The sequence below is a fragment of the Dreissena polymorpha genome, chromosome 13 (genome assembly GCF_020536995.1).
Source record: "Dreissena polymorpha isolate Duluth1 chromosome 13, UMN_Dpol_1.0, whole genome shotgun sequence".
In the NCBI taxonomy this organism is placed as follows: Eukaryota; Metazoa; Mollusca; class Bivalvia; order Myida; family Dreissenidae; genus Dreissena; species Dreissena polymorpha.
Genome location: NC_068367.1, coordinates 71,910,125 through 71,938,079, shown reverse-complemented (window position 1 = coordinate 71,938,079; position 27,955 = coordinate 71,910,125). Strand labels below are relative to the sequence as shown.

At 33.8% G+C, this 27,955-nt stretch overlaps 1 long non-coding RNA gene across 2 annotated transcripts; it reads left to right on the top strand.

Annotated features, from left to right (window-relative positions):
- The first annotated feature begins 26,036 nt into the window (after positions 1 to 26,036).
- On the top strand, positions 26,037 to 27,955 carry LOC127855799 (uncharacterized). 2 transcript variants are annotated; one of them, XR_008037742.1, is made up of 3 exons: positions 26,037 to 26,158; positions 27,054 to 27,363; positions 27,482 to 27,955. It is a non-coding gene; the product is annotated as an uncharacterized LOC127855799 (long non-coding RNA). The 2 variants fall into 2 exon arrangements; XR_008037741.1 differs by having other exon boundaries at positions 26,043 to 26,173.

Sequence of the window (27,955 nt, the reverse complement as noted above, 5' to 3'; positions counted from 1 at the left end):
AATCAGATTCATATGCATATATTGCTTTATTATGTTTGTCGTGCTGTACAGTTTATTGAAACAGCATGAAACTTAAATGTACATTGCAAGGTAAATATATTAATATAAATCATAGTAAGTTAAATACATCTATTACCATTAAATGTGCTTGTTTAAATGTTATTTTTTCCACAACTGCTTCTGATGCGATTACATGTTTCCCCGTATTTCAGGTATTCAGGGAACGTTTTTGCCCTTTTTGCCTAAACTGCGCGCTAAAATGCCCTTTTTGAAAGTAATGCGCCATGCCCCTTTGCCCTTCTGGGAAAAACACTAATGTCAGTGGAGGAAAGATATTGGTGGGATAGATCGTGACAGTTTGAAGAGTGGTGACAGAATGAAAACATTCTTCATGTGGACTTCGGAAAAGAAAATTTCTGTATTGAATTATTTTATTTGCTTGCAAGAATGCTTGTTAATGTGGAATTGATAACATATTTACGTAACAGCTCTAACATATTTTCACAAGATCAAATCTGATGGCATAGTTTGGTTGCTGGTTGCGATACCATTGTGATTGCTGTAGGGTGATACCCCTGGGGCCGTATTCACCAATCCATTCTTAGACTTAAGAATAATTTTTTTATATATATATGCTTCAAATTTTGCTTTTGTTATTAATTCATTGTCCTAATTGAAGCATTTTTTTTTGTTAGAGGTATTTAATTTTGTGTAACATTAACCTTTATTATACAGTCAGAAAAAAAACAGTTTCAATAATATTCTTTCTGTTCAGACTTGATTATTTCTTTGATTATAGTGTTGTGAATAGGCACCCATGTCATTGCTGATCTCGTGTCAGAGACCTGTCTATTTTGTCTAGTGTTGTGACTTACAGTACTGATTACCTTGCTAAATAAGTATCAAAAGTGTTATATAGGGGTGTAATGTCTCCTCCTTTCAGCTGATTTCCTCACTTTCAACGTCAAACTTATTTTACAAATAGTTGTTAACTTTGCTAGATTTATATAAAAATAGAGATTAATTAAAACCTGTAAGGGGATAGGGCTTTTCCTCCCTGAGGTGGTTCTTAAATCCGGCCCTTGGTTATAAGAAGAAGCTTATTTTCAACAAAGTGTAAAAACAAAGTTCAAGCATCTAAGGACTTTAAATTAAAAAAACATGAATTCTTTTAAGTTCATCTGTGTATATGGTTATATTTTTTGTTATCTATTATTAAATTATTTTGTTTGATATTTCATGCATGTTTTTATTTTTGCGACAACCAAGTACCATGACATGTTTGATTATTACAAGTAACGCTTGTTTTTTGGTTGAATTAAATGAAGTACTCATTAATTAGTAAACTTATTAAGTTATGTTCTTATTATCTTTGTTATGTATTGTTATGGCAGAAAAAACTTAATGCATATCATTTGTTAAAGATTTTAATGATCGAAATTCTATAAGTCTGGAATTTTCATCAATTTTCTTGATAAATGAACCAAAATCAGAGATGGTAATCAACTGATAGTCAAGATGGCGACGTCCATGCCAAGACAGTTATTTGTCGCCGTTTTATACCCTTTTTTACTTCTGTTTATTTTTTAAATGACGCTCAATTTCCAGCCATATCAGTAAAATGGTGGCACCCTTTATTTCGTATTTAAAATCTCTTTATATTTCGACTTTACTACCCGCAAATTTTCTAAGTGGAGCCCTAATTAGGTCATCCCGCTAAGAAATTGTTCACCGAATTAAGTCAAGATATAGAGCGAATATTACTATGAAATAAAAGCCAGTAACTTTCTTCCTAATATGGCTAGAAAGTGAGTGGAATATAAAAATTAATACAACTTAAAAGTACAAAGGGTATAAAACCACGAAAAATACCTGCCTCGGCAGGTACGTCGCCATCTTGTTTGTCATGTGATTACCCCCTCTGAAAACATTAACACTGAAAAATATTGCTTACAATAATGTAATTTCTGTGCTGTGGAATTTTTGTAATACTTTTTGGTTTTGAAATGATTTTATGTATACACAAAGTGGACGAGTCTTTAAGGCTGAAATTAAAAACTAGCATTTTTAAAAAGTCATCTCTGTTTTATTTTCTCCTTTTACAAATTGTGTTTGCATTTAAATTAATAGATATTACAGTTTCATGAATAAAGTCTGGCTTCATGTTCACAAAACTTTATTAATAATGCTGTATTTCTTCAGGTAACATGTAACACCTGTTTCCTTACCTCAAAGGTAAAGGTCATTGTTAATGTTCAAACGACTATAACTTTATGATTATCATTGGTCACGTGATCAAATTTTTATACCACAAATGTTCATGTTGAGAAAGCGCATCATGTGAAACAATTGTCTCCCTTGCTCAAAGATCAATGTTCTATAATCATAATTATACAATGACTTTCTTAACATGTGGAGTGAGTGTATCGCGAGTTGTGAACCTTAGAGGTCAAAGGTCCAATTTGAACATAAAACTCTTACTAAAACTTCAACTTTATCATGTAATTTAAAATAACATATTACACATTGTTTCCATGTTTCGATGACTTGTTGCCGTATGACCTGTCTCATAGCTTGAAGTTAATACTTGAAGGTCAATGCCCAATTTGTTCAGAATACAGTTAATGTGGACGGTATTTTCAGCATCCATAATTTTTTTATAATTTACCACCAATGTCTGCCATGTGAAGAAGGCGTGTCTTGCTCCCTTGGGCAGAGGTCAAGGTTACACTCAAGGTCAAATAACCAAAATATATTGAGCAGAATTTTAACATATTTAAAAAGATTATTGACAAAGGGCTCTCATTTTTGAAAAAAAAATGTGTTTATTGAATAACATTTTAAACTTGCTTTTAACGGCCATAAAGCAAGTTTAAAATGTTATTCAATAAACACATGTTTAGCTGCACTGGCCAGAGGCCAGCGGGGCTTATGTCATGGTCCTGTGTCCGTCATGCGTGCGTGCGTCTGTGCGTGTGTTAACTTTTTCTTTAAACATCTTCTCCTAAACTACAAGTTCAATTCTGATAAAACTTCTCACAAATGTTCCTGGGGTGAACCTTTTTCAAATTTGTTTAAATTATGCCCCTGGGGTCAAATTTGACCCCGCCCCGGGGGTCACAAAATTGAAAATTTGCTTATATAAGGCCCCTTTTTTGAAAACTTTCAAAATCTTCTCGTCTATAACCATTGGGCCTAGGGCTATCAAATTTGGTATGTAGAGACATCTAATAGATCTCTACCAAATTATGCCCCACGGGTCAAATTTGACCCTGCCCCGGGGGTCACAAAATTGAACATATGCTTATATGAAGCCTATTTTGTGCAAACTTTAAAAATCTTCTTGTCCATAGCCGTAGGGCCTAGAGCTACCAAATTCGGTATGTAGTGACATCTAATAGTTCTCTTCTTAGTTTGTTCAAATTATGGCCCTGGGGTCAAATTGGACCCTGCCCTGGGGTCACAAAAATGAACATACGCTTATATATCCGCGGCCCGCGAAATCTCTCCGCATTTTACACTGGTAGATTCTGCCAAAGCATTTTTAAAACGAGCAATATAATTGGCTGTCGTTTACCAATCTTCCAATAAAAATCAGTTTCTTAAAATGTGTTTGGTATTTCCTATGCAAATGGCGCCTTTGTGAAGCGAAAATAAGGATTATTGAAATTACAAATAGCAATCAAATTAACGACTGACATCATATAGTTTGATAGGAATAGTGGAATGTGTTTGTCAACGAAAAAGACTATGTTATAGATACAAGAAACACATATTTTGTTTAGAAATGTGCACCGTGAATTTGTGTCACGGAAACCAGTGTTTCTGTTTGCAAATTGGAGTTCAGTCTACTCGCGAATTAAAACAATTTAGAAGAGGATCTTTTCGAACATGGAAATAGACAAACATGATTTGATTTATATGATAGTGGATCTGTGTATAATCAGATTCATATGCATATTCTGCTTTATTATGCTCTATTTTGGGGGGAGCATATAGTCGCCGCTTCGTCTGTCCGTACGTCTGTCCGTCCTTGCACAATTTGTGTCCGGGCTATTTCTTAGCAACTAATGACCGGAATTCAATGAAACTTTATGGGAGCTTCACTACCAAGAGGAGATGTGCATATTATCAGCGGATTCTGGTCGGATGATTTTTCACAGAGTTATGGCCCATTGAAATTTTCCATTAACGTTACATATAGTGCAATTCTTGTTCGGGCTATTTCTCAGCAACTTATGACCGGAACTCAATGAAACTTTATGGGAAGCTTCACTACCAAAAGGAGATGTGCATGTTATCAGGCGGTTCTGGTCGGATGATTTTTCACAGAGTTATGGTCCTTTGAAATTTTCCATTAACTGTACAAATAGTGCAATTCTTGTCCGGGCTATTTCTCAGCAACTAATGACCGGAATTCAATGAAACTTTATGGGAAGCTTCACTACCAAAAGGAGATGTGCATATTATCAGGCGGTTCTGGTCGGATGATTTTTTACAGAGTTATGGTCCTTTGAAATTTTCCATTAACTGTACATATAGTGCAATTCTTGTCCGGGCTATTTCTCAGCAACTAATGACCAGAATTCAATGAAACTTTATGGGAAGCTTCACTACTAAGAGGAGATGTGAATATTATCAGCCGGTTCTCATTGGATGATTTTTCACAGAATTATGGCCCTTTGAAATTGTCCATTCAATTAGTGCAATTCTCGTCCGAGCTATTTCTCAGCAACTAATTACGGGAATTCAATGAAACTTTATGGGAAGCTTCACTTCCAACAGGAGATATGCATATTATCAGCAGGTTATGGTTGGATGATTTTTCACAGAGTAATGACCCTTTGAAATTTTCTATAAACTGTACGTATAGTGCAATTTTTGTCCGGGCTATTTCTCCCCAACTACTGACTGGAATTCTATGAAGCTTTATGGGAAGCTTAACTACCTTGAAGAGATGCACATGTTATTTGTGGGTTCTGGTTAGATGATTTATTTAGAGAGTTATGGCCCTTTGAAATGTTTAAGTTGCTAAACCATTCATCGTATTATTTTGTCCAAAGTTATGCCCCTCAAGACGTTTCCTTTTATCTAAATATATAGTGCAATATTGTGACAAAAAAAAACTTTGGGGAGCATCACCCGTCTCCGACGGTTTCTTGTTATATTTGTCATGCTGTTCAGTTAATTGAAATAGCATTGAACTTAAGATGTGAAATGCAAGATATTGAAAGGTAAACAAGTTAAATATATTATTTTTAACTCATTTTAATACATCAATGACACAAGAAGAACACTCAAGTGTGTTTGTTTATATTTAGTCCATTAACCTTGTTTGTATATAACATTTTTAGCTTACCTATTTTTTGAAAGAAAATTATGAGCTATTGTCATCACGGTGTCCGGTTAAAATTTGCGTTTATGTCCACTTTTCTCATAAAGTATCAATGCTATTGCATTCAACCTCGGTACACTTACTTACTATCATGAGGGGACTGGGCTGGCAAAGTTAGATAACTCTGGCGTGCATTTTGACAGAATTATTTGCCATTTTTAGCTCATCTATTTTTTGAAAAAAAATTATGAGCTATTGTCATCCCCTTGGCGTCGGTGTCGGCGTCCGGTTAAGTTTTGCGTTTAGGTACACTTTTCTCATAAAGTATCAATGCTATTGCATTCAAACTTGGTACACTTACTTACTATCATTAGGGGACTAGGCATGGAAAGTATGATAATTCTGGCTTGCATTTTGACAGAATTATGTGCCCTTTTTATACTTAGAAAATTGAAAATTTTGGTTAAGTTTTGTGTTTAGGTCCATTTTATTCCTTAAGTATCGAAACTATTGCTTTCATGCTTGAAACACTTACTAACTATCATAAGGGAACTGTGCAGGCAAAGTTATGTAACTCTGACTGGCATTTTGAATGCTTTCATACTTGCAACACTTACTAACTATCGTAAGGGGACTGTGCAGGCAAAGTTATGTAACTCTGACTGGCATTTTGACGGAATTATGTGCCCTTTTTATACTTAGAAAATTTGGTTAAGTTTTGTGTTTAGGTCCACTTTTTTCCTAAAGTATCAAAACCATTGCTTTCATACTTGCAACACTTACTAACTATCATAAGGGGACTGTGCAGGCAAAGTTATGTAACTCTGATTTGCATTTTGACAGAATTATGTGCCCTTTTTATACTTAGAAAATTGAAAATTTGGTTAAGTTTTGTGTTTAGGTTCACTTTTTTCCTTAAGTATCAAAGCCATTGCTTTCATACTTGGAACACCCACAAATTATCATAAGGGGACAGTAAAGGACAAGTTGCATAACTCTGGTTGTCATTTTTACGGAATTATGGCCCTTTTTTGACTCAGTAACTTTGAATAAATGGTGACATTTTGTGTTTAGATCCACTTTACTTCTAAAGTATCAAGGCTGGTGCTTTTCAACTTTAAATACTTTCATGCTATCATGAGGGTACTGTACCTGGCAAGTTGAATTTTACCTTGACCTTTGAATGACCTTGACTCTCAAGGTCAAATTAATAAATTTTGCTAAAATTGCCATAACTTCTTTATTTATGATTAGATTCGATTGATACTTCGACAAAACAACTCTTACCTGACATACCCCCCCCCCCCCGAATCCCCCTCAATCCCCCCCATTATTATTTTTTTAATTAAAGATCATCTAATAATTGACCACCACACCCTCACACTATACTCCCCACCCCCACCCCAAAAAATAATGTTTATGCCCCCCGGTAGGGTGGCATATAGCAGTTGAACTGTCCGTAAGTGTCAGTCAGTCTGTCTGTCCGTCCAAAAAAAACTTTAACATTGGCCTTAACTTTTTCACTTTTTAAGATAGCAACTTGATATTTGGCATGCATGTGTATCTCATGGAGCTGCACATTTTGAGTGGTGAAAGGTCAAGGTCATCCTTCAAGGTCAAATGTCAAATTTATGGTGTCTGTCCGTCCGAAAACTTTAAAATTGGCCATAACTTTTTCAATATTGAAGATAGCAACTTGATATTTGGTATGCATGTGTATCTCATGGAGCTGAACATTTTGAGTGGTGAAAGGTGAAGGTCATCCTTCAAGGTCAAATGTCAAATATATGGCGTCTGTCCGTCCGAAAACTTTAACATTGGCCATAACTTTTTTAATATTGAAGAAAGCAACTTGATATTTGGCATGCATGTGTATCTCATGAAGCTGCACATTTTGAGTGGTGGAAGTTCAAGGTCAAGGTCATCCTTCAAGGTAAAAAAAAATAAAATCAAAGCGGCGTTCTCATGAAGCTGCACATTTTGAGTGGTGGAAGTTCAAAGTCATCCTTCAAGGTCAAGGTCATCCTTCAAGGTCAAGGTCAAAAAACAAATAAAAAATTTCAAAGCGGCATTATTATGTAGCTGCACATTTTGAGTGCTTGAAGTTCAAGGTCAAGGTCATTCGTCAAGGTCAAGGTCATCCTTCAAGGTCAAAGGTCAAAAAAAAAATCAAAGCGGCGTTATCATGAAGCTGCACATTTTGAGTGGTGTAGGTTCAAGGTCAAGGTCATCCTTCAAGGTCAAGGTCATCCTTCAAGGTCAAAGGTCAAACAAAATATAAAAAAATCAAAGGGGCATTATCATGAAGCTGCACATTTTGAGTGGTGGAAGTTCAAGGTCAAGGTCATCCTTCAAGGTAAAAAATATATGTATAAAAATTTCAAAGCGGTGTTTTCATGAAGCTGCACATTTTGAGTGGTCAAGTTCAAGGTCAAGGTCATCCTTCAAGGTCAAGGTCATCATTCAAGGTCAAAGGTAAAAATAATAATAATCAAAGCAACGTTCTCATGAAGCTGCACATTTTGAGTGGTGGAAGTTCAAGGACAAGGTCATTCTTCAAGGTCAAGTTCATCCTTCAAGGTCAAAGGTCAAAAAAAAATAAAATTTCAAAGCGGCGTTATCCTGAAGCTGCACATTTTGAGTGGTGGAAGTTCAAGGTCAAGGTCATCCTTCAAGGTCAAGGTCATCCTTTAAGGTCAAAGGTAAAAAAAAATATATTTTTAAGCGGCCTTCTCATAAAGCTGCACATTTTGAGTGGTGAAAGTTCAAGGTCAAGGTCATCCTTCAAGGTCAAAGGTAAAAAAACAACAAACAATAAAAAATTTCAAAGCAGCGCAATAGGGGGCATTGTGTTTCTGACAAACACATCTCTTGTTTTTTTCAAACATGGTTAAAAAACACAAATATTTATTTGTATTATATTATTTTTGAAATACCGTCCAGCCATCCCACCCAAGAATCCCCCCCCCCCCTCCCCAAAAAAATAAATATTTTGTTTGCATTTTTTTTGCATTTTTGGAAGATAATGTAATAAATGACCACACCCCCACACTATACACCCCTCTCCACTCCACCCCTCTCTCCTTTATGATTGAAATTGAGATAGGTCCCTACACCTTTAAAAAGAAAAATAGATGAGCAGTCTGCACCCGCAAGGCAGTGCTCTTGTTATACTTAGAAAATTGAAAATTTTGGTTAAGTTTTGTGTTTAGGTCCATTTTATTCCTTAAGTATCAAAGCTTTTGCTTTCATACTTGCAACACTTACTAACTATCATAAGGGGACTGTGCATGCAAAGTTATGTAACTCTGACTGGCATTTTGACAGAATTATTTTCCCTTTTTATACTTAGAAAATTGAAAATTTGGTTAAGTTTTGTGTTTAGATCCACTTTATTCCTAAAGTATCAAATCTATTGCTTTCATACTTGCTACACTTACTAACTATCATAAGGGGACTGTGCAGGCAAAGTAATGTAACTCTGACTGGCATTTTGACGGAATTATGGGCCCTTTATACTGAGAAAATTGAAATTTGGTTAAGTTTTGTGTTTTGGTCAACTTTACCCCTAAAGTATCATAGATATTGCTTTCATACTTGTAACACTCGCAAACTATCATAAGGGGACAGTAAAGGACAAGTTGCATAACTCTGGTTGTCATTTTTACGGACTTATGGCCCTTTTTTGACTTAGTAACTTTGAATATATGGTTAAATTTTGTGTTTATATCCACTTTACTTCTAAAGTATCAAGGCTATTGCTTTCAAACATCAAATACTTATATGCTATCATGAGGGTACTATACCTGGCAAGTTGAATTTGACCTTAACCTTTGAATGACCTTGACTTTCAAGGTCAAATTATTAAATTTTGCTAAAATTGCCATAACTTCTTTATTTATGATTAGATTAGATTGATACTTTGACAAAACAACACTTACCTGACATTCCGCAATAGACTCCACCCAAACCATCCCCCACGCCCCCCCCGAATCCCCTCCAAAAAAAGTTTTTTTTTAAAGATCATCTAATAAATGGCCACCACACCCTCAAACTATACCCCGTCCCCCCCCATTTTTTTATAAATATTTTTTTTTTTCATTTTTGTTTTGCATTTTTGGAAGATAATGTAATAAATGACCACACCCCACACTATACACCCTCTCCACTCCACCCCTCCCTCATTTGTGATTGAAATTGAGACAGATACCTTCACCTTTAAAAAGAAAAATAGATGAGCGGTCTGCACCCGCAAGGCGGTGCTCTTGTATAAAAATTTATATTGTTTTGTTTGTTTTCTCCAAATGGTTAGTATTATTCTTTTATGTTAACATTCTAAAAATTCTTGTTTTATTATATTTATCGAATTTTTTTTTCAATGACATCATTTTATGATTTATAAATAGATTGCAAAAAATATTTGTTCAAGATAAACTTAACAACAAATTGTTACATTAAAGTTAAATGATTTTAATATTCAGTAGCAAAAAAGTAAGGAGAATCCAACTTAAAAAAGATGTACCTATTAAAAGTATATTCTATTGATGCCGTGAACAATACCCTTGTTTATAACATGACTGCCGCTAAGTCTATTACTAGCAACCTATCAGAGAATAGGTCAGATACCTTATTTCAATATATGGAAATCCTAGTATTTTTCAAAAACAAACATGACAGGTAACCAACGTCAGATGGAAAAAGTAAAGGAAAGTTAGGTCAAGCTAATTGTTTGTCATAATACATCTTAAAACCTCACGCCATATGCAAGTAGTGTTGCCATGATCGCAACATCTTGATGAATTATAATTCAATTTTTTGTCTCATTACCATTTACTTTGTTTAACAAACAACCTCTTCAAAGTTATCATTCCTTCTGCCTTTCGGCACCTCATGAACCTGAAAAACTCGTAACTTTATGTTTCCTCAGGCAAATATCTTCTTTGTACAATAAACAATTTCTTCACCACGTTAACAATCCTGCTACACTCACTAATGCCTCAAGAATGAAGTAAAGTTCAGGTGATCTACGCCATTAGGTATTTTGCATATGTCATGAACTATATAAGTAACAGAAAATTTAAAACCTACAAACACTTTGGAAGTTTGGAAAAAGATTCATGATTGAATGAAGGAACTTTCATTAATCTTGTAGAACATGCGTAGATTTGATCTTCAGCATCTAAAAATATATAGAAAGAACGACAATATCTTTGGAGAGATAAACGTACCTACGTTATAAGCAAAGGACCTGTGCGACTATTTCCGGGCTTTTAGTCTGTTTAGTTAACACCTTAGTAACGTTTTCCATATATAAAATTGCTCACCCTTTCAACTTTAAGCGCCCAGTGGGACGAGGGATAGAAAGAGAAAGTCACATGCTTGAGTACATTTTAACCCATGCGCCTTGCACGCTTTTTTCGCATAGAAAACAGTGGGCGATACAGAGCCACCATGGCCCTCTTGTTTTTCAAAAATGAGAATCATGGTTAACAACCTGATATCGATTTTAGGCGTACTCATAGTAAATATAAACAACGTGAAATACAGATAAATGTAGCACTAGATTATTCTTTTAAGGACTTACAGGTCCTTTATTTGAGGCAAGTGAGCAATTGCCATACACTAAGATTCAAAAGAAAACACAGAACAAAAACATACCTTTTATCAAGGGGGCTTGCGTATACGGGAACTTGCTGGGTTTAAGTGACTCACAGTTCAGACCTGTTTACTTCTACGGATTCGCCGTAGTTACTACGGATTATTAGGCTTAACTACGCACTACTGATTTGTACTGAAAAACTACGGATCCATCGATCAAAATGGTCACATTTCAGTTTTTAATCGTACTTTCGCATATTTTCGGTCTTTGCGTGTAATTTATCAATCATAATCATTTTGGCGCTTGCGTAGTAATTAAAGAAACGTTAAAATTCAAGCCTCCCGGGGAACTAGTGCTGATCGACTTTGTCGTGTCGTCACCGAACGACAACTGACTTACGTATTGGTTCGCAAATTTAGCCGAATATATACGATTTTACGTTGCTATCCAGTATACACATCTCTCTCTCTCTCTATTGAGCACGCCTGTTTTTACACACGTCCAAGATGGCGGCAAGCAGACGAGAAATTGCGATTAACGGCGAAAATAATAAATACCATTCAAATTAACAACGGATATCATATGGTCACTAGGGAATAATGTAATGCCTGTGTCAATTAACGCAAAATACTACGTTTGAGATAAAAAAACAACAACACATATTTCTCAGAAATTCAGTCTACTCAAAAAGTTAAAGCATTTATTATAATAAGTCGAGTATCGTTCGAAAATCGAAAGAGACAAACATTATTTGATTTTTACGTTAGTGTATCTGTGTATACTCAGATTCATATTCATATTAAGAAAACGAACATTTAAAGATACTATAAAAATTTCATTTCCAACCACATTCCTAAGATTCGGTGAACCGTGTTGTTAATAATGATGTTACATTCAACTCACAAAGAACAACGAATTTTTTTAAATATATATAGTTTAATATATATTAATATATATTATATAATCAATTTACAATTGCTGTACTAAATGCAATAGTTTATGTATATTATGATTCAACTGCATTGAATTTAAACCGAAACATTTGTTTGCGTTAACAAAGAGTAAAACATTTACGGCGATCATTATTAACATAGATTTGTTTATTTTGAACGTTCGTAATTTCATATCTTTCGTGAAAAAAATAACTTTCTTAAATTGTAATTAAAATTATCATATAGACAGTAACAACTGTAAAACAATATATTGTTTAAAATCGTCTGATACATAGTGTTGCTCATATTTCTATAGGATAATAACCGCTTTGGCCATCTTTCCCTTTCGAACAAAAGAGCCCCACTCGACCTTTTCTCCCCCTGTTCCTCCGAAACCACCCCCTCCGCCCGTCCGTCTCCGGATCCGAACAAAATCCCGTTCTTACGTTCTCAACTCCAACTTATTCCGCCCAAAGTACCCCTCCGCCGACTACTAAAAACCCGCGAACGCCATCACCCAAAACTCTCTCTGCCGCCCTCTCCGCCGCAGCGCCCTCCGTCACCGTTTGTGAACATCCCCATGATCCATAAACGTCCGGAAGGTCTAGTGAAAGTAAGTAGAATTGATGATGTGTTCTTCAATCGCTTAAGTGCGTCACGTATTTTAAATTTGGGTCAAATGTATGAGACAGACAATTGAACTCCAAGTAAAAACGTAACATTTATTTATCTTTTAAATGTCATACTTTTTATTTTTAAAATCACATAGATACAAAGAATATTTAAAAAAAAAAAAGAGTATGTAGCTATATTGCACGTGAAAACATAGAACTTGAAAGAACATATGTGTACATGATTCTACACTTTGTGTATACTTGGTACTAATTAGTTTTATTTGTTGTAAATAAACCATGTATTTACTATATTTCGTTCAAGAAAACCGGATTATCGTCTTTTGTCGCACGATATTAGTACTGTACAGTGTTTTAGTAGTTTTTGCATCGATAGACTGCCATTATTTGAAGCGAATACATGACTTGTTAATAAATTTTCTGTCCCAGAAAGAAGGCTTATTACAATCGAATCGTCCGTTAGTTCTTCCGTCTGATATACAAGAAGAAAAAAAATAGCAAAGTAACATATCTTGTCATTCTTGAATACTGTTATACGGGGTACGATGCATCATCCACGCCGAAATTTGAACTGAGCCACCTACTAGGAAAACTGGGCTAAATACATGTGCGTCGTCCCATAATAACCTGGGAAGTCCGCACAGGCTAAACAGGGACGACACTTTCCGCTTGTATGGAGTTTTTCTGCACAGGCTAATCCGGGGCGATTCTTTACGCACATACATCAAGCCCAGTTTTCCCAGAACGATGCTCAATTGATTACAAGCATAAAGCAGAAAGACGCTGTCGCAATTTCAAATGTAGGAAAGTGAAACCTTAAAATCAGTATCAGTCTGTTATGTAAGGCAAGTGTTCTATTCATTTATACAATACACGGCAAAAATACTACACACAAACATCAAACCGATAAGAATCGACTTGTAACGACTAAGGCATAGAATTATTTTTTACCGATAGAAAAGCATACCGCCGTGCTTGAAACTGATATTTCGGTCGGATTTAATCAAATAATACACGTGTGTAAATTAACAATAACCACAAAAATATAGTCCAAAATTAAAAGTTGAAAAGAGAATATATTATCTTGTTTTGTGGCAATTTAATTAAGACGTGATGGTGATCGATTCAGATATGATTTTTAATGTATGGGGTTTATAAATTGTTATTTTCTAGATGGTTTATTTTTTCACTGTGAACGACGTATGTAAATAATATTTAAATTGAATTAGTTTGCATAAAAATTATAAAAAAGGGTTACAAATTGATGATCCTTTCCCGTCTGGATTGATTCTCCACGTGTTTTTACTTATTACCGAAGCGCAGGAACCCGCTGCAAGGAATGTGGTCACCTGCATGAAACATACACTTAAAGACTTTCCTAACGCAACACTTTAAAACTTGAATTTCTCAGTTATTATTTAAGATGTTGATCTTAAATTTTACATTTGATCATTTGACTACCTAATGAGCAAGCTCACGATAAAATTATTCATCAGTGACGATTGGACGCTTTAGCTCATCTTTTTGCACGTGGTTGTTAAGTACCCACGTATAAAGCAGGTATATTGCTTGTTTATAAGAGCTGCAAAAAAAGGCTCGCAAAATAACTCTTTATGGCGTTATTAGATTATTGACACTAAAAGACGTCAGTCGTTTGAATAAAAAAAAAGCAAATGAAGTACATGTCTAAACACTGTGTTAATTTTCTTGTGTAGAACATGTTTTTTTACTGCGCATGCGCGGTTAATCACGCTTTTTTAGCTTACATCACTTCTGCTTCGGTGTATTAAATTTAATATTGCAATTTTTAATAGGTTAATCCCTCGGTTGTCTTTGTAGGTTATGCTCCAATCTTGTTTTAAACGGTACATCTTCTAAATAAGGTAAGAACTATATAATTCTGAACTCTACATAAAACTATCTAGGTGTAAGCTATAGGCAACGACGGAAGTGGCGGTAACGGAGGCGGCGGTTGCGACGGCGGTGGTGGAGTCCTCGGAGCGGGATCCCGGGGAGGCGGCGGCAGTGGGCCGTGGCCAACAGACCGGAAGCGTGTCGACTCACTTCCGGTAACTTCACTTTCGGTGACGACTGTTGATGTGAGGAGCCAGACTACACTAAGTGCGAACGTAGAGTTTATGGTTGTTGCGTATAAATTTCGTATAACACCTATGAATTTCTTTAGATACCGAAAGATACAAAGCGGAAGTTATACTGACTAACTGGCATGAACAACATTCAACGCCAGAAAATTGCCAGCTGCAATATAAACACTTTTTTTTCAGGCTTACCGAATTATCGGTAAACAACAAAATGAATCCCACAGGCTTTATATAAATATCTATATATTTATATTGTTAATAATGATATATATAAATATAAATATTATATAAATATCATTTGTGTTTATTATTTTACAGTCACTTCTGTTAAGATAACTAAGAAAAATAAATAAACAAAACCTTCTTAAGATAGGCTGTTACTTACGCTCCATTGGTCATTGTCGGCTTGTGTACAACTAAGATGTACCTGGGTACTTTTAATTATACTTAAATGTACCCCGGGTATAAAAAGATGCTAACATGTACCCGGCCAATTTAGACTGTACCCGAGTTTTATTCCCGCCCAAAATCCGATATCGTAAAGCGTGCAAAAGAAAAAAAAACAATATTCTCTTTGAACAAAACTTTCCTAAACATGCTTTGTTTACGAGTTTCGATAGTATAGAGGCAATTTTACAGAATATTGACATTAATATAGAGAAATGTACAAAAAACAAGATATGTGTTTGTCAGAAACACTATGTCCCCTTCTGCGCCGCTTTGAAGCTATATATTTGACCTTTGACCTTGAAGGATGACCTTGACCTTTCACCACTCAAAATGTGCAGCTCCGTGAGATACACATGCATGCCCAATATGAAGTTGCTATCTTCAATATTGCAAAAGTTATGGCAAAATGTTAAAGTTGGAGCAAACAAACACTCAAACCAACCAACCAACAGACAGGGGAAAAAACAATATGTCCCCTACTATAGTGGTGGGGGACATAAAAATAGCCGATAACGACCGATTTATTGTTAGATTTTGCGGGTACGTTTCAGTATATGTTTTGTACCCGGGGTACATTTAATTATACTGAAGGGTAACCCCTGGTACATTTAAGTAGTACCTAGCCGACATTTACCAATCAACGTTACTCACTTGTGTGTGTATGTTGCAAATTGGACACTACTATATTAAATTCAATAATAATTTAAGTATGCTTTGGTAAGACATTTTCTGATTTATAAAATATTTTGTAAAAAGTAAGATTTTTATATGATGTCTTATGTCAGGAAATTATACTTAAATTCTGCAATAAAAGTGAAATTTTATCTTTTTATTTTCTTTATAAAATCATTTATTCATCAAGTTAGCAACATTCAATCTAGTTTTTTAATAACAGTGTTTTAATTATGGAAGTGTGATAGTAATTAACTTTTTTTGTGTTTCAGTATAGAACAGATACCGGTATTTCATGAAGTGTATAAAGGCGATTTATTAACTACCTGCGCAGATGTATCCTGGGTGAAAGAAGTTATATTGACTTACTTGGGCAACAGATTAGTCAACTGCACGTAATAACTTATGTTTTGTATATGCCGGTAGTGACTGTTATCATTATTAGATTTCATGCCCATTTACAATACCGTACTTTGTAACTTCAATTTTGTTAATAAATAGGCATCTGAACAATACAAAATTACAAATAAAAACAATATTTATAGTTTGAATGTTTTGATACTTTTAATAGAAAGTTTTAATTAAGAATTTGCATGTGTAGGGTATCCATTAAAGACAAAAGATTTCATAACATATCTAAATTTATATAGTAACTGGTACATGCTCAAGTTTGGTGCACCCTGATGATTAACAGTCATAAGGGTTTCAATCATGACTGACAGTATTGTTTCATTCCAAAATTAATTAAGGATACAATACATTGTTGCGCTGGTGCTTTTTATGTTCATTTTTTTATTATTTAAAGAAATGTTGATATGGAATCAATCAAGGGAGTTTCTGTGTCTATGTGGTCATAGAGCGCTACAGCTTGTTGGAGATTAAGAGTACCATGTACTTTTTAAATGACAAAATCTGTGAATATTTATTCTAACAATAGAAATTAAAACCCAAAATATAAAGTAGAGAAAATGTTCATGTACATGCTGGAATTTCATTCCAACAGTAAAAACTGAAACGATTGAAAATTATTTTTTCTTTTTGTATAAACTTATATTTTTAAACAACAACACAATATAAACCTTATATATAAGATTTTTATGGCTATGTCTTACTATGAGTAACCAAAATGTGCTAATAAGATTAATCAATGCCTTAACATATCGCATATTGTTTACTTCAAATAAGTGATGCACAAAATTGAGTGGACCCATTTAATGTTTGGTTTTGTTGTAATGGTAATCAAACATAATAATATCATTAATACCGGTATCCTCACATTTTTAGGGTTTCAATATTTAAGGGACGTGCTCACAGGTTGATCAATTTTGACTTATGACAGTAAAAGCCTTACATTGCTAGATTTTAACCACAGAATAGAATTTTAGAAGCAAAAACAACAATAGAAAAATGTAATCCCCCATGGTGGTCCTTAAAATAACATTTCATTTGCCTTTACCACTCAGCCATCCTGAATATTATATTAAACATTCATTTTATAATTCATATATCTGATTCATGTTATTTGACAGAATTTAATAGAAACAACAGCATAATTAAGAATTATTCAATAATAACTCTTTATAATTGTATAATGTTTTTTAATACCATGCACTGATTTCCGAGGCCCATATAACAAAATTAAATAGAGGATATTTGTTGGATCCGGTGGATTATCGATTTTAATTCACGAGTGATCATAGAAAATAATATTTTCACGAGTGGCGCAGCCACGAGTGAAAATATATGTTTTCTATGATCACGAGTGAATTAAAGTCGATAATCCACCGAATCCAACAAATTTTCTTTTTATTTAATGCATTTTTCACAGTTTATATACATTGTTCAAGAGTTTAACTAACGAATTTTGCTGGGATAATGACGTCATTTCGTAAAAAAAATGACGTCATTTCACAGTAAACAATGAAAATTATCGATAATTCTCACTGATAATTTTCACTGTTTGAAACAGTGAAATTATCAGTTTTAATTCACTGATATTTCTCTATAAACCACCGGAAAGCATTAAATAAATATTTGACTTATACCAACAGTTTTAAATTATTACATTTGATATTTGAAATTTCATTGTATGCAAACATGAATATGGTAAAGGATAAATATAAGGAAACATGCAGGAATAATTAAGAGTACGTGCGGCCTTTAGTTTTGTTCATACTTATGAAAATTTAGCAAGATGTGGAGAACTTTTCAATGAATTAAACTTTATTTATTTATTTTCTGTGAAGATCCATATATGTTTGTTTGTTATTAGCAACTGAGCATTTCCAAAAATATTTCAGTCATGTTGTTTGTAAAGCGATCTATGCACGTTAGCTGAAAGTCTGTTTTTTAAGAGAACAAAGTATATATTTAGTATTTTGTATACTACAGTATACGGTTATTGCTATTGACAAAAATGATCTAAATCAAAACCAACTTCCAACAAGAGCATTGAAAATTATCACAGAAAATAAATATAGTTTGTTTCTGCATACATATCAACTAGCTATCATTGATAGTATCAACTTAAAATCTGTTGTTTTTTATTTGAAACATGATAATTGTGAAGCCTTTTAAAGTTTATAAATAAAGTAAAAACATGTATTGCTGTGATAATAATGTAGATCACGAACTACAACCACTGAATAAAAGCTACTAAAGGCTATTTAGAGAACTTGTTCCATGTATTAAATACTTCTGTATCAATTATCAATGTTTTCCAGTTTGCTCCATACATTCCAGTTTGACATAGATCTAACTAACCTTTTCAGTTTTATATAAGAGTCGCTTTTGTAATCATCCTCTCTTCTGTATTTAGACAATGTCTAACCAGTACTACAAAGCATGGTTAAAGTGGTAATTCAAAAGAAACGTTACAATAAACTTTGTTTACATTTGACCTTGTTTTCTCATCGCGATTTTGCAAACAAGGGAAACAACTTTGCTCTCTATAAAGATTTATCATTAAAATGTACAACAATTGACCGTTTTTTTTCATTTTTACAAACGTTTATGAAACGGGGCAAATTAATTGTCTTTAACATAACGATTTTTTTTCGGTAATCATAACGGGAAATTGATAACGTAAGGATGCGTTTGCTTGGTAAACGTTTGAAAAGTTTGCAGAGTAATTGTTGTTTTCCACAAAACAGTTAACGAAAAGTGGATTACCGTTATAGAGTAAAATAGACCCGTTGTTTTCAATCTTTGGAATATATTTATAATTTTTAGTATGATTGTATTCTGTATTTTATTATTATAGACATTGTGTTATATAAGTTATACGTATATATACGTTAATGATTCGTGAATAACTCTGGGCTAGTGTGAGGTCGGGCACTTATTTTTTTAAATATATTTGAAAAAAAGGAAAAATATTTAAAATAAAAACAGAAATGTCATAATGTTAAAAAGGTTATTTATGTCTTTGTATATTTTATGCAGTGGTTAAATATTACATAGGACAAACTGGAGATAAATTACGTAATCGACGAACTGTTCATGAACAACAAATGCGCGATCCCTCAACAAGACAAATGCCATTACGCAAACATCTTGATGAATGTTCTAAAATTGAAACAAAATCTAAAATATTTCCATTTTGTAAGTTATATTCGCACACTGTTTCAGCTAGGTTAGCAAAAGAACAATTTTGATTGATTTATTTAAGCCCTTGTAAAATTCCATGTAATAATTTGACGTTTGACGTCATAATACAAGTTATTTGACGTTGTTACTCTGACAATTTGACGTTATTGTGTATATTGTATATGCCCTGATGAGCTGTGCGAAACCGGTCGGCATATTTTAATTAATACAGTTTTTCTAGTATCCATGCGACGTTCGTTTACTTTTTCAATATATTGATATCTTAGTTCGGATTCACTTTACATTTTAACACACACACACACACATAATATATATATATATATATATATATATATATATATATATATATATATATATATATATATATATATATATATATATATATATATATATATATATATATATATATATATATATATATATATATAATGAACTCATATACTGATCTCTTGTATATGTGTACACTACACGTTGTAGTGGATTGACCAATTAAACATAACGTGATAACGTGATATGTAAAACATTTACAAAGATGTTCTTTTTTATCTTGATATTTATTCCGCTTTCAAACTTTTTTCCAGAGTATTACTATCGTACGCGCTTTTCTTATAATTTATGTTCCTTGAGGTTTTCATCATTTCCATTTGATAAAATGGGTAACGGGCTCTTCATTTACGTACGATACATTATTTAGTTCTTAGTAATTAACAGTTCTATTCGTTCTTTGATTTATGGTCTTAACGAATGTTGTTTCTGCCATATTTCAATTTCAATTAGCGTTTAACGCTACCATTCTTTGAGTTTTAAGAAATGTAAATAATAAAGGAAGTCGGTGAAGTAAACATACAATTTTGTTCTGAAAGAATATCCGAAAATACAGTACTTATGTATTAAAACAAGATAAATATTTGCATGCGCAGATATCATTTATGATATACACATACATATGTAACGATATTGATTCTTATTTTATATTAATAAATTATACATAATATTATTCAATTTCGCTAACAGTTTTCAGGCATTAACATTGTTTTATCAAATCATGAAATAAAGAAATTATTTATTTATGAGAAAACAGTATTATTAGTTTTACTAATATGATACTTATAAAATAGTAATTATCATAAATACACAAGATATAATTATTCGGATATTGTGCAGCCAAACAACTTTCCTAAATACCCTACATTGAATGTAACTAAAACAAATTGAAGTAGCAAACAATAATTTAAGTATAAATATATTTATTTGCAGCAAACAATAATTTAGGTTTGAAAATAAATAAGTAAAATAAATAAATAAGTAATAACATCTCACCTGAAAGAATATCCGAAAATACAGTACTTGAATCGCGCACAGCATTTTCTTAAATATTCTTTCGGTGGCTGCTTTTTGAAATTTGATCAGACTTTTCCAAGTACGTTTCCCACGTGATCCCACGTGGTCTCACGTGGTACGCTTATTCACCTACTTTTTTATGTTTATTCGGGTCAAGACTGTTAACCCTTAGTCATGGAACTTTCTCGAAGCTTCGACTGTGTACTTTTATGTTCCAAATTTGGGTAACATTTTAGGTTGGAATGTGCTACTCGCTCTCTTAGCTTACTAAGCTGTTTTCTTATAGTACATCAAGGTAGTTTTCAATATGTTAGAGTTTGTAGCTCACCTGGCACAACATGCATATGGACGATGGTCCACCGTCGCCCAACTAAAAATAGCATGTAAAACCAAGTATGCGCATGCTCAGTGGCGGGCGCAGTAAATGGTTAAAGTGAAAGTAGATGTCGCCGCCATTTTGAGTTGTTGGTAAACTGTGGTTTGTGTCCAAATAATTAGACGGTATCTTTTGTATATTGACCCCATACTTATGTTGTCATGCATATAGACTCGATCTCAAAACAACAACAACAACACAGCAAGGGAATGAAAAACATAAACGAGAAAAACTAGTATGTCATACTAAGAGTAGTGTGTGCGAAACGTGTACTTTGCATATGAGCCGCGGTGTCGGAAAACTGGGCTTAATGCAAGTGCGTTAAGTGTCTTCCCAGATTAGCCTGTGACGTCCGCACAGTTTTATCAGGGAATACACTTTCGCTTTTATGGATTTTTTGTTTTATTCAAAATTCAGTGTTAGCGGAAAGTGTTGCCCCTGTTTAGCCTGTGCGTACTGCACAGGCTAATCTCGGACGACACATTACGCACACGCATTAAGCCCCGTTTTCCGAGAACAAGGCGCATATTATCTCATGTAATTATGTGAAACAGTAAAAAAAATTAAACAACACTAAAATCAAAGTTAGAACCCGTCAGGTTGCAAACGCTTGTATCTTTACGTCCATTAACCCATTTATGCCTAGCGTCTAGAAAAAAGGCGTCTCATCAGGGTCTGCGCTGTTTGCTTAAAGGAATATCTGTAAGAAATATTCTAAATATAGAAATAAATATACTAGACATCCCTTATTTTGGAAATAAATTGATTTAATTTAGAAGGATGGGAGAGTCCATTAGGCATAAATGGGTTAACAACATGACCGTCATAATGACCTTGATTATAACCGTAGTATGATGTCCACAAACGATGGCGTAAGTAATTGTCACTGATGACATTATCGGTTACTTTGATTGCAAACACAAAATTGAACTTTGTTCTGGAAAAACTGGCCTTAATGCATGTGCGTAAAGTATCGTCACAGAGAAGTCTATGCAGTCCACACAGGTTGATCAGGTGCGACACTCCGCTTTCATGGATTTTTTTTTTCGTTGAAAGGTCTCTTTATAACGGAAAACCACAAAACGCGGAAAGTTTTGTCCCTGATAAACCTGTGCGGACTAAACAGGTTTATAATGGACGACACTGTACGCACACGCATTTAGCCCAGTTTATCCAGAGCGACACTTTATAGATGATCACAAGCTTCCGGATTCAGGATTGTTGTCTCATGATAGGTAGTAAACACGGTCATGACCTTGAGAAGACGAGTCGGAATGGATCAAATCTAAACAAACAAACGAACACTCATCTATTATATTTAATACAGCGAGATCATATAATAAACGTCAAATAAACATGTTTAACCTTTTTTTTATTGTCAAACCTCGCTAAAATTATCGCTTAAAACATCTTCAAAATAGACTTATACAAACAAAGGTCTGTTTTAGTTCCTGATCTCTTATAGAAGACCAAGTGAATGATATTGTTCCTCGAAACAAAATCCTTCCTTTCAATTCAATTTAGTTCGCTACTATTTCAATTACTTAATCATTTCCATAAGGTCGTGGTAGTCGTGTTCATTTCGTACGAAGCCGACACGTTGTATGATGTCTTAATATTGTAACATGACCAGCCATGACTTTAGCGATATCGGCGGATCATTCCAAATTTGTTGCATGGGTAATATAAATAACTTTACATGATAAATAACTAAACGTATGATACATACAATGCATATTAAATGTTCTTTAAACGGCTAAAGATATAATACTTTGGTTATGGGCCGATTAAACAAAAAGTGTTTCTAGTTATTTGTGGTTTAATTTGAAATCTCGATTAGTTTACCCCTAACCAAATGTGATCGTCTTGACCTAATTGGTATTCCCGAGGCGCCAGCGGGAAAATGTATATTGGTTTTGATGTAGTTTTGCTGTACATATCATGTATCTTTAAACTGTATGACGATTTTTATTCACAATGTACAATTTCTTATTCGAATGCTTCACGTAAGTGCGGAAATCATTTGTTTAGTTTCCCGTTTATCAAAGTTTCATACAACAGCAGAATGGTAGGTTTTCCAACATGTAAACGTATATTCTTACGCCGAGCAAAATATGAAACCAACAAGTCCAGTAACTGTCAATTTTTGATTTAATACATTTATAAGTGGAAAATAAATATAAAATGCAAATAAGGTTTTCATTTTCTGTGTGTACTAGGAAGATTTCTGATAAAAGTAGTCCGTGACCGAGTGCTTTTATTCGACATTTTGGTTTTGTGGGGAAAGAACCAAGTTCAAATTCTAACTGGATTTACTGTGTCAGCTCTAATTCAAAGTGTCTTCACTTTGTGGTTATTGTAATAGTTGTTAATTGTTACGATTTCTCGCAACATATAATTATTTATTGTAATTGCTTGTGAATAACATGAAACTGGATAGTATTTTAATGTGTTTTCGCGACGTTTAGCGTTGTGAGCAACCGGAGTAAAGGCGTTTTACAATACACACACGAAGTGTTAGCAGGTTTCTGAAAAGGTAATTACTACATGATGTTCCAAAAATAAAATACTTGTGATTTTATGAATATGTTGACACGTCTCTAAAAAGCAATATCAAAGTCGTGGCGTTTCTTGCGTCAAAGATACAACTTGATATAGCCGCTATCGAGGCTATAGTAGGGACGTGCATTTAACAGAAACACAGATGCACCGGTTTTAGAAAGCGAATGAGAATACATGAAAATCAGTGCGATTCACGCAAAGGGATATAGCGATTCTAACTTTTGTGGTTTGTTGAATATTTTTCGAGCTCGATAAATCGAATTCTTATGGTAAAATGCTCATTGTATTTGCGTTCATGGCTATAGTCTGTTTATAGATTGATTTTTTATGCTGGAACAGAATATAGTGTTATAGCTAAAGCCCGTTTTCAGATTTATAATGATAGTGAGCAGTTCTCTGTGACATGAACGAGAAGTATAGATATCTATTTTTAGATAAGACATGGTTTTTCATACCAACTGTTGACATGGTGCAATTCTGATTCATTTCCTAGTTTTATCATTAGCAGAACATTAACTATTGGGGGCTGCTGGAGGTTTCGGTAAATGACAAGTTCGGTAAATTGATTTATAGACTAAAAGCCGTGGAGGTTTCGGTAAATTGATTTTATAGAGGAGGTATACCTACGAGGTGTTAATGACACCTATTATCGGCTTACAATAACATTAGGGGCATTTATTTGCAAACTGTGGATTAATTTTGAGTAGAGTAATTAATGCTATGCCTAAGGTAAAGAATTAAGGGAAATGAAAATGCAACCTCTGAAAAACGAATTCAGTTAGGAAATTTTTGGTTAATTTTACGATTTAAATAACGCAATACTGTTGTTTGTTTTTAAATTGGTGCTTTTATTTAAATAACATAATAGTAACATAATAGTAATAAGAAATAATGATTTATGGCGGAATCAATGTAAGCTCTTCAATTAAGTTTAATGCTATTTTAAAAAGTTTCTTGTAAAATATGATTTAATAAAAATGATTTCATGTTGAATTTTATATTTATTTATATGTTTTATTATTTCTTTCTGGTTTCTGGTTGAGAAAAAACACAAGAAAAAACAATATATAAAATTTAACTGATAACTAGGAAAAAGAAGCGAGAAATTTATTTATATACGAAACAAACATATTTGATCTTAGTATTTTAAACCACCGAAACTTAACCATTATATAAACATGAGGTAGTTTGCCAACATAATGAATATGTATCCCAGCTCTTGCCACGTGGAGGCCACCTCTTGTAAGAGCCACATTATTATATTTTTTTAACTGATACGCTTTAATTAAGGTTTTTATCAACTAATTGTTTAAAAACATATATAAAATACAAAACGACCATGACCTTAATATATAATTTACCTCCATCGATTAGAATATTTATAGGTTGCAAGCCTGGATAATTAATAATAACACTTTGCAAACATCTCTAATTTGATAAAATCAAGTCCGTACATTTAAACCGATAAATTAATTAGTGCCAAACAACTCAATTAATGTACATCAAAATTAATCCACAGTTTGCAAATAAATGCCCCTAATGTTATTGTAAGCCGATAATAGGTGTCATTAACACCTCGTTGTAGGTATACCTCCTCTATAAAATCAATTTACCGAAACCTCCACGGCTTTTACTCTATAAATCAATTTACCGAACTTGTCATTTACCGAAACCTCCATAACCCGTCATTGCATATATTTTTATTAATGGGTTTCGACCCGTAGCCTTGTGTTCGCCCTACATCATGTTCGCCTTGGGTTCTGTTAACCCTTCGATTCAGTGAAAGTAATAAACGGAGAAAAAAAATCATTTTTTAAATTGTATTATTCATAACAGTAACACAATTGTATTGGTTGTGTGTTGTACATATTTGATATCTGATACGCAAACATATTCTTGAAGTGAAATATTTTGCCAACAATAGTTCTTCCCCATAGTAAATACTGGAAACCATACATTATCCGCATCCCAAATTCGACGACACCTAAATTCGACGATGTTCTATTTATATTGATTAAATGGATGATTATTGTCTTTGAATCATTTCAAAGTAATACAGCCGAGTTTAAAATTATTATTTTCTGCTATTAAACATTTCATTATTTCTTTAATTATTTGCTAAATATTGCTTCATGTAACCGTTACATCGTCGAATTTCGGTCCATTACATTCGGTTCTTTACACCCGTCGAATTTGGGTCACACTGGGATATTGCATACATGCATCTAGTCCAAATTTTTGACGCTCTTAAATATTAAGCTACTTTTTATATGGGTAAAGTATCTCGCGCGTCTTATAAATAAGACTAACATGCATCATGCAGAGATCTCCCTCTGGTTTAGTTCAAACCTGTATATTTTAGTTTGATTGCATAGGACTTATTTGAAAAAGCTGTACATTTTGTTTCCTGTGCCTAGAACCAGTACTTAGTGTCTATAAGGAAGATCTAAAGAACGCTTCCACAGTGGGGATCGAACCCGTGACCTCCTGGTTGCTAGGCGGACACCATATCCTTTACGCCACAGCTACCTCAGGGTTTGGGGTAACGGTACAGTTTGTCAAGGTATTCCGAATCATTAGGCATTCTGAATCCACATTTTCATTTAAAAAGTCTTAACGTTTGGTATGCGATTTGAAAGGTTATTGTTGTTTCTAAAAATTTAATCCCCCAGCCTGTAAAGAATGAAGAATCATTGTTTTTGATGAAAATGTTGATTCAGAATGCCTAATGATACCTGTACCCTGAGGCGGGGGAAATAGGGCATCATTTAAAAAAAAATTGGACTTTAAACCAAACATGAGAAACAATATACTATGTTTTTTTAATCACTTGATTAGTCTTTATTACCTCCAAATTAAATACATAACAATTCTATTTAGTTTTAAACATTTTAAACTTGACAATTCTGGGTCTAGGGCAATTAATTTGCTTGAGTGTCGGGTGAATTTTTATCTGGGGAAAAAATTAATACTTTTTTGTTGAGGGAATGGGGCCTTATTTTGGCCAAGTCTTGAATCGTTATAAGACGGTATATAATATTATATTTACCTGTCAATAATATCTACAAGGGGAGTTAGACAGTATAGATTGATATATACATGTACATGGTCACTCTTAATGTCACTCAAATAGATAAAGTAATCAGTATTGCTATTTAATGGTATGTTTTTTTCATGAGAATAAACTTAAGGTTAATAGTGATTACTTTGTAAAATAAAACAAAGCATGTGCAAATATTGAAATAAAATATTCATTTTTAACACCATTAAAAAAAGTTAACAATATCTATACACATTCCTTGGTATTTTACCCTAGCATAACAGCTTCAATCACATAATCATTATTTCAATCAATTAACTGGGTCCGTTATCTCATCATCTCTTAATAAATCATATATATTGATAGCCACCTGCTTCGTACACATTTCAAACTAATATTTCAGACACCAAACGCAAAGCCTATCCCAAGGCAATGCCCCATTTGCGTGGTAAACGGCAACACGACTGTGTACCTCCGGGTAACAGACCACGTTCGCTGGGTGCAAGCGCTGACGGCAGACCCCATGAAGCCGTTGATGTCAGAGGCACGTGCTAAGACCGGTCGGAAAGTGAAGAAGACAAAGACGAGGAATTACTACTCTTGCTGGCTGTGCGACCGGTCGGTGATTGACCGGCTGCGTCATCTAGAACAGGAGCACAAAATGGAGGCTGGGACATTCAATTTTGTTTACACAAGAGGGCCGTTTCCGGAAAGTAAGTGTTAAATTGTGTTCGTGTGGTTTTTGTATTTAATTTCTCATATTTCTATCAATGTCTAATACAAAACCATACCAAACGATTTGTAACTTTTACATTTAAACGTCATTTACAGGTCGCGAAAACTTCAGGAAAGGTGACCAGCAGACTCGCCACTCATGATGACTCGGCATAGGAGGATGAGAAGGTGGAGGATGAGGAGGAGGAGGAAGAGGACTTTTCATTCCTAACGCGGAAATACTGCCTGAGCCTGGAACCCAATGCAAGGGTGATGCATGGTCGGAGAAGCTGCAAGTAACAATATGGATTGCTTATATAGTGTAAAGTTTTGAGTCCGTTTTCGGGGTAGAACCAGTACTTGGTGCATTAAGCCCTGTTTTCCCAGATTTTTTTTTAATTATATACATTTCAATTTATAGTCATTATTATTGCAACATGTATATATATTAAAAACCGTGAGGAAATATATATAAGTACATTAAAATTTAAGATAAATATTATTTATTTATAATACTTTGGAATTACTGGTTGTTAGTTAAATTATATGCGATTTCACCATCTAGCATAGAATATCATCCAATAATACTTG